The sequence below is a fragment of the Leucoraja erinacea genome, chromosome 33 (assembly GCF_028641065.1).
Source record: "Leucoraja erinacea ecotype New England chromosome 33, Leri_hhj_1, whole genome shotgun sequence".
NCBI classification, from domain to species: Eukaryota; Metazoa; Chordata; class Chondrichthyes; order Rajiformes; family Rajidae; genus Leucoraja; species Leucoraja erinaceus.
In genome coordinates, this window is record NC_073409.1 from 4302557 (window position 1) to 4312303 (window position 9747).

Consider the following 9747-nt stretch of genomic DNA (forward strand, 5'->3'; position numbering starts at 1 on the left):
TTTATGAAATTGACTTGACATTAACAGGCTGTTCATTAGCAGGAAGATCCTTCTAGTTTTAACGTGTTAAAACTTCACAGAAGAGGAAACAGAAACATTATAACGATGGGGTACATAAACATTTTATATATTTCCATGCAGTGAATTTAGCATCTGATATGTTACCATTGTCTTGTACCAACCATAAAGTGGGCTGCTGCCTACAGCTTAATAAGATGGGGATAAAGGGGTTGATAGAAAGATGATGTCTATCTTCATGTTAAATTTTAAGCTGAGTTTTGTTTTCAATCAATTAATTATTGATTGAACGATTGATGAATATTTTATTCTCACATGTGAAATGTCACGGTGAAATTCTTTGTATTGCACCTTATACACAAGGTATGCAAATGGTCACCACATAAAGGGCGATGACAAAGGTACAAAGTGCTCAATGTAGTCCCTCCCCCCCCCCACGCTGGTTCCCATTTTCTTCTGCTATTAATCGTTCCAATTTTATCTAAATGTTTAAAGCTTACAACTTCAATTATGTAAAATCATGTTGGCAAATCATTATTTGAAAGGCTGCACTGCAAAAAAAATATGTGTGAATATTTGTGACTGTTTCTGGACTTCCTGAACAATAGTAACGCCGGCCACAGCCTGGAGATTTGGTTCACTAGTTCTCAAAACAATTCTTTGTGCAATCGACAATCGCAAATGTTGCGCAGTGCAGCATCTCGCTAATTGGACTGGAGGTGGCTTTAATAAGACATTTTTGCCAGTAAATCTGTTCACAGTAAGGGCAGGTTTAATGGGAATCACAGGAAACTGGAGGCAAATTGTTTTAAATGTAATAAAAAAAAGATGCTGGAGTAACTCAGTGGGTCAGGCAGTGGGTCTGAAGAAATGTGACGTTTCGGGTCGGAACCCTTCCTCAGACTGATTGTAGGGGTGAGAACCACTGCAGGAAAGGTAATCTTACACTGGTTCAACTGATTGATGTACTTTTAGTTTAGGTTAGTTCAGTAGTGTGGCATGGATACAAACCCTTTGGCCCTCCGAGTCCGTGCCAACCATCGATCACCCAGACACTAGCTCTATGCTATCCCATCCTGTTACAGAAGGAATCAAACATTCACACCTACATGTGGCTAAAACTCATCCCTCTGGTCACCCACATCAGTCTGAAGAAGGGTCTCGACCCGAAACGTCACCTATTCCTTCGCTCCATAGATGCTGCCTCACCCGTTGGGTTTCTCCAGCATTTTTATCCACCTTCGATATTTCCAGCATCTGCAGTTCCTTCTTAAACCTCTTGTTACTGGTTATATTTCTAAATATTTTCTGGTATTTTGATTTGTTGCATGCTTCCAGTTTTAGTTTCTTTTAGTTTATTATTGTCATGTGTACCGAGGTACAGTGAAAGACTTTTGTTGTGTGCTATCTGGTCAAAGAAAAGACGATACAGGATAATTGGTAGAACATTGAGTGCAAAATAAAGTCCGATTGAAGATAGTTCCAAGTTCTCCAATGAGTTAAATGGGAGAAGCTCATCTCTAGCTGGTGAGAGGACAGTTCAATTGCCTGAAAACAGCTGAGGAGAAACTGTGTTGCAGTTTTGCAGTTAAATAAGTGATAAACTTCCATCATAAATGTGTAGGAAGGAATTGCAGATGCTGGTTCAAACCGAAGATAGACATAAAAAGCTGGAGTAACTCAGCGGGAGAGGCAGCATCTCTGGAGGGAAGGAATGGGTGATGTTTCGAGTCGCGGCCCTTGTCACCCATTCCGTCTCTCCAGAGATGCTGCCTGACCCGCAGAGTTACTCCAGCATTTTCTGTCTATCTTGCATCAAAAATGGTTCAACACTGACCCCTTGTGGTACATCATGTTGATTGCAGCTTTTCCTTTCAACAGCAAACCTGCATTAATGCCTCAACGGTGCATGGCCAGAGACATTCTTTGTCAAAAACGTCCGAAGGCCAGAACGTATTAGTGTGAGCAACGTGACGTACATTGGGAATAGATTTTGTAACTAGAAGCAATTCTATTGGCATTATTCTTGGCTATTCCTTGACAACTCTATATTTTAATTAAAATTATTTTGATTCCTCTCTATTCAATTTAATCCTATACCACAACTGCATTTCAAAAATTAGATTTGGCTTAAAAATTATCAGAGGAGAATGATTTTTTTTTTGGCATTCAACAACAAACCCAGCATTTGTTGGTTATTGCTATTGCCCATGAGAAGGATATACTCTCTTGGACTTCGACAGCTGTACATATTGACTAGTTAGACAAAAGTGCTGGAGAAACTCAGCGGGTGCAGCAGCATGTATGGAGCGAAGGATATAGGCAACGTTTCGGGCCGAAACCCTGAAGAACACAGATAGGTGACGTTTCACAGAGCGCTGGAGTAACACAGCATGTCAGGCAGCATCTCTGGAGAACATGGATGGGTGACGTTTTGGGTCAGGACCCTACCCTTCTTCAGACTGATTGTGATCGGGTAGTGGGGGAGAAAGCTGGAAAAGAGGAAGGGCAGGACAAAGCCAGGTGAGAGATAGGTGGATACAGGAGGAAGGGGATTCACGAGTCTGCTAAACAGCAGAGAAGGTGCTGTCCTTGAATCTGGTGGCATTTGGAAGGGTAGAATGGGACTTTAGTTCAACAGTATGTGTGTACATGGACCGAGAGAAGGCAGTTGAGGCATGTACTATTACAACATTTAATAGACATTTGGGCAGGTGCGTGGATAGGAAAGGTTTGCAGTGGAAATGGGATTAGCTGAGACGGGGCAACTTGGTCAGCATGGACGAGTTGGGCCGAAGGGCCTGTTTCTGTGCTTTATGAATGCATGATTAATTAATTTACTAAATTTAGTAAATCACCATTCAGCAACGTGGAACATCACCAACTCTGCAGGAAGTGCCCCAGTTAATGTTTAATTACTGTCAGCTATCGCTAATGACCAAGGAGACAATTCTAGTGTAGTTCCTTGCTTAAATCCGGTTTGCCATCTCACGTGGATGGTAATAAGCAAATGCATCTATGATTATTTCTTAAGCTGCAAATTTGGAAATGATTATATTTTGCCATTTGCCATTTGTTTTGTATTTTGAAAGCAAATCCCGTAATTTGTTTGGTTGCATGCATTATTTTAATTCGATTTGATAGAGTTTTGGAACGATACAGTGTGGGTATGTTGCCCATGTTGACCAACATACCCCATCTACACTAGTCCCACCTGCCTGCTTTTGGCCCAGATCCTTTCCTATCCTGTCCAAATGTCATTGAAATGTTGTGACAGTACCTGCCTCAATTACCTACTCTGGAAGCTCGTTCCACACAACCATCACCACACCACCTTCTGTGTAAAAAGCTGCCCCTCATTTTCCTATTAAATCTTTCCCCACTCACCTCAGTCTGAAGAAGGGTCTCGACCGGAAATGTCACCCATTCCTTCTCTCCACCGATGCTGCCTGGCCCGCTTAGTTACTCCAGCATTTTGTGTTGTGTTACTATTTGGCAAGACAGAGTGTCCAACGCCGAGATCCTGTCTCACGCTGGCCTTCCCAGTATGTACACTCTACTCAGGCAGCGCAGACTGCGGTGGCTGGGCCATGCCCACCGCATGGGGGATGGCAGTACTCCAAAAGACGTCCTCTATAGAGAGCTGACATCTGGGAGGAGAACCATCGGCCGCCCCCAGCTACATCACAAGGATGTCTGCAAGAGAGATATGAAGGCGCACATCATCGATGTGGAGTCCTGGGAGAGCGTTGCAGCTGACCGCACGAGGTGGAGAGGTACCCTGAACCCACATCTCAAAACGGGGTAAGAGAAACTGTTCCACGCAGCGGCAGACAAGCGGGCGCGCAGAAAGGAGCGCGGCAACTTCAACAGACCAGAGACCACACACAAATGTGACATTTGCCACAGAGACTGTCACCCCCGCATTGGTCTCTTCAGCCACAAGCGACGCTGCTCCAGCCGAGGTTTGGAGCAAGCAGCCAACAACTAGGATGCATCAGCCATGGTCAGTCATGACTGAGGGGGGCCAACAACTCTTTGGTATCAAGCCTACTCCGCCATTCAATCATGGCTGATCTATCTCTCCCTCCTAACCCCATTCTCCTGCCTGCTCCCCATAACTTCTGACAGCTTACTCCACCCATCTGCCGACCACCCACGCCTCTCACCTGTATCCACCTATCACTGACCTGACACCCTTATGGCGTTGTGTAGGAAAGAACTGCAGATGCTGCATTAAATCGAAGGTAGACACAAAATGCTGGAGTAATCAGTCTGAAGAAGGGTCTCGACCGGAAACGTCACCCATTCTTTCTCTCCAGAGATGCTGCCTGGCCCGCTGAGTTACTCCAGCATTTTGTGTCTACCCTTATGCCTTTATTTGGCAGGCTTTGTCTTACCCCCTCCTCTCTTTTCCAGCCGTCTCTTCCGTACTACAATCAGTCTGAAGAAGGGTCCCAACCAGAAATGTTGCCTGTTCATTCCCCCTCCAGATGCTGCCTGACCTGCCGAGTTTCTCCAACATTGGAAAGAACATATCTCGCTCCTACCCCTGGTTGATCTTAACACTATTCATTGCACTGGTAAAATGATAATTGGGTATGAAATACATCCACTTCCAGAACCAAAATATATGGTCTTTGTTTGGATAAATGCAAAAGTCAAACAGAAGAATGGTACTATGCTATAAATATGTTAAAATGTGTTTCATATTCATGTTAAGACATTTGAATTATTCAGATAGCATGACCTGCAAAAGATAAGTTCTCAAAAACCTTAATGTAATTTGTTACGACATGCCTTTCTAATTACTTTCTAATTAACTATGTACCTGTTTCAACAAGCTTACACTGAATTTTTGGTTTCATTATATCGCCCTAATTGATGTTGTACAGCAAATTTTACATGCCACCAATTTTCTTCAAAATTGTTCGGGTTTTGTATAATAACAGAAAAATATGCAGTACTGTAGAGTGAATTAAACAAAACTCATAAACAAAACTCTCTCAATGAGTTTTGTTGATGTAAATCAAGTTGTAGAATATTTTAACAGAATTTGCTCCTGGTTACCCCTGAAGAAAACTTAGAGGACGTACCTTAAGATGCAATGGACAAGGTTTAAAGATCTTGCCGTGCATATGTGGTAGGTGCCTGGAATATGCTGCCAGGGGTGGTGGTGGAGGCAGATATGACAGTGGCATTTTAGTGGCTTTTGGATAGGCAAGTGGATATACACGGAATGGAGGGATATGGATCGTGTGCAGGCAGAGGAGATTTGTTTATCTTGGCACAGACATTATGGGCCGAAGGGCCTATTCCTGTGCTGTAATGTTCTAAAATGGAGAGCGCAGTTTAAATCTCAAAACTTGACCCATTTGACCCAGAGTTTTTTCACTTTCAATAAATATCATTGAGTATACTTGACCATGCTTGCACGCTCTGTTAAATGTAGAGAATGTCATTGTCCACAAAATCCAATCAACTAAAACACTTTGTCATATGATTGAGATGAACCCTGTGTTCTGATAGCAGTCTTTGCTTGACACAGCAGCAACTATTTGTATTTATGTCACCCTGTGGCTGAAGGGATCAGGGGGATGGAGAGAAGGCAGGTACAGGATACTGAGTTGGATGATCAGCCATGATCATATTGAATGGTGGTGCAGGCTCGAAGGACTGAATGGCCTACTCCTGCACCTATTTTCTATGTTTCTATGACCACACGGCTGCATGTCCACACACACAGCTGCATTCCCACAGCTGCATTCCCACAGCTGCATGTCCACACACACAACTGCATTCCCACACAGCTGCATGTCCACACACACAGCTGCATGTCCACACACACAGCTGCATGCCCACACACACAGCTGCATGCCCACACCGCTGCATGTCCACACCGCTACATGTCCACATACACACAGCTGCATTCCCATACACACAGCTGCATTCCCACACACACAGCTGCATGTCCACACACACAGCTGCATGCCCACATACACACAGCTGCATGCCCATACACACAGCTGCATTCCCACACAGCTGCATTCCACACACACACAGCTGCATGTCCACACACACAGCTGCATTCCCACACACAGCTGCATGCTCACACCACTGCAGGTCCACACACACAGCTGCATGCCACACACACAGCTGCATGCACCACACACACAGCTGCATTCCCACACACACAGCTGCATGCCCACACACACAGCTGCATGCCCACACACACACACACAGCTGCATGCCCTCCCACACAGCTGCATGCCCACACACACACAGCTGCATGCCCACACACACAGCTGCATGTCCACACACACAGCTGCATGCCCACACACACAGCTGCACAGCTGCATGCCCACACACACACAGCTGCATGCCCACACACACAGCTGCATGTCCCACACACACAGCTGCATGCCTACACACACAGCTGCATGCCCACACACACAGCTGCATTCCCACACACACACCTGCATGTCCACACACACAGCTGCATGCCCACACACACACAGCTGCATGCCCACACACAGCTGCATTCCCACACACACAGCTGCATGCCCACACACACAGCTGCATTCCCACACACACAGCTGCATGCCCACACACACAGCTGCATGCCCACACACACACAGCTGCATGTCCACACACACAGCTGCATGTCCACACACACAGCTGCATGCCCACACACACAGCTGCATGCCCACACACACAGCTGCATGCCCACACACACAGCTGCATCCGCACACACACCTCTGCATGTACACACACAGCTGCATGCCCACACACACAGCTGCATGCCCACACACACACAGCTGCATGCCCACACACACAGCTGCATGTCCACACACACAGCTGCATGCCCACACAGCTGCACACACACACACAGCTGCATGCCCACACACACAGCTGCATTCCCACACAACTGTATGCCCACACACACAGCTGCATGTCCACACACACACAGCTGCATTCCCACACACACACAGCTGCATTCCCACACACACAGCTGCATTCCCACACACACACAGCTGCATGCCCACACACACACAGCTGCATGCCCACACAGCAGCTGCATGTCCACACACACAGCTGCATGCCCACACACAGCTGCATGCCCACACACACAGCTGCATGCCCACACACTGCATTCCCACACACACAGCTGCATTCCCACACACACAGCTGCATTCCCACACCACACAGCTGCATTCCCACACACACAGCTGCATTCCCACACACACAGCTGCATGCCCACACACACACCGCTGCATGCCCACACACACACAGCTGCATGCCCACACACACACAGCTGCATGCCCACACACACAGCTGCATGCCCACACACACAGCTGCATTCCCACACAGCTGCATTCCCACACAGCTGCATTCCCACACACACATGCATTCCCACACACACAGCTGCATTCCCACCCACACACACACAGCTGCATTCCCACCCACACACACACAGCTGCATGCCCACACACACACAGCTGCATGCCCACACACACAGCTGCATGCCCTCACACACATAGCTGCATTCCCACACACACAGCTGCATGTCCACACACACAGCTGCATGTCCACACACACAGCTGCATTCCCACACAGCTGCATGCCCACACACACACAGCTGCATGCCCACACACACAGCTGCATGCCACACACACCCACACAGCTGCATGCCCACACACACAGCTGCATGCCCACACACACAGCTGCATGCCCCACACACACAGCTGCATGCCCACACACACAGCTGCATGCCCACACACACAGCTGCACACACAGCTGCATGCCCACACACAGCTGCATGCCCACACACAGCTGCATGCCCACACACACAGCTGCATGCCCACACACACAGCTGCATGCCCACACACACAGCTGCATGCCCACACACACAGCTGCATGCCCACACACACACAGCTGCATGCCCACACACACAGCTGCATGCCCACACACACAGCTGCATGCCCACACACACACTGCACACACACACTGCACACAGCTGCATGCCCACACACACAGCTGCATGCCACACACACAGCTGCATGCCCACACACACACTGCATGCACACACACAGCTGCATGCCCACACACACACTGCATGCCCACACACACAGCTGCATGCCCACACACACAGCTGCATGCCCACACACACAGCTGCATGCCCACACACACACAGCTGCATGCCCACACACACAGCAGCTGCATGCCCACACACACAGCTGCATGCCCACACACACAGCTGCATGCCCACACACACACACACACACACAGCTGCATGCCCACACACACAGCTGCATTCCCACCACACACACTGCATGCCCACACACACAGCTGCATGCCCACACACACAGCTGCATGCCCACACACACAGCTGCATGCCCCACACACAGCTGCATGCCCACACACACAGCTGCATGCCCACACACACACATGCCCACACACACACAGCTGCATGTCCCACACACACAGCTGCATGCCCACACACACAGCTGCATGCCCACACACACAGCTGCATTCCCACACAACTGTATGCCCACACACACAGCTGCATGTCCACACACACACAGCTGCATGCCCACACACACACAGCTGCATTCCCACACACACAGCTGCATGCCCACACACACACTGCTGCATGCCCACACACACAGCTGCATGCCCACACACACAGCTGCATGCCCACACACACAGCTGCATGCCCACACACACAGCTGCATGCCCACACAGCCACACAGCTGCATTCCCACACACACAGCTGCATTCCCACACACACACAGCTGCCACACACACACAGCTGCATTCCCACACACACAGCTGCATGCCCACACACACACAGCTGCATGCCCACACACAGCTGCATGCCCACACACACAGCTGCATGCCCACACACAGCTGCTGCATTCCCACACACACACAGCTGCATGCCCACACACACAGCTGCATTCCCACACACACAGCTGCATGCCCACACCACACAGCTGCATTCCCACACAGCTGCATTCCCACACACACAGCTGCATGCCCACCCACACACACAGCTGCATTCCCACCCACACACACACAGCTGCATTGCATGCCACCCACACACACACAGCTGCATGCCCACACACACAGCTGCATGCCCACCCACACACAGCTGCATTCCCACACAGCTGCATGCATGCCACACACACACAGCTGCATGTCCACACATAGCTGCATTCCCACACAGCTGCATGCCCACACACACACAGCTGCATGCCCACACACACAGCTGCATGTCCACACAGCTGCATTCCCACACAGCTGCATGCCCACACACACAGCTGCATGCCCACACACACAGCTGCATGCCCCACCCACACACACACACACAGCTGCATGCCCACACACACAGCTGCATCCCACACAGCTGCATGCCCCACACACACACAGCTGCATTCCCACACACACAGCTGCATGCCCCACACACACAGCTGCATGCCCACACACACAGCTGCATGCTGCCCACACACACAGCTGCATGCCCACACACACAGCTGCATGCCCACACACACAGCTGCATGCCCACACACACACATGCACACACACAGCTGCTGCATGCCCACACACACAGCTGCATGCCCACACACACACACTGCATGCACACACACAGCTGCATGCCACACACACAGCTGCATGCCCACACACAGCTGCATGCCCACACACACAGCTGCATGCCCACACACACAC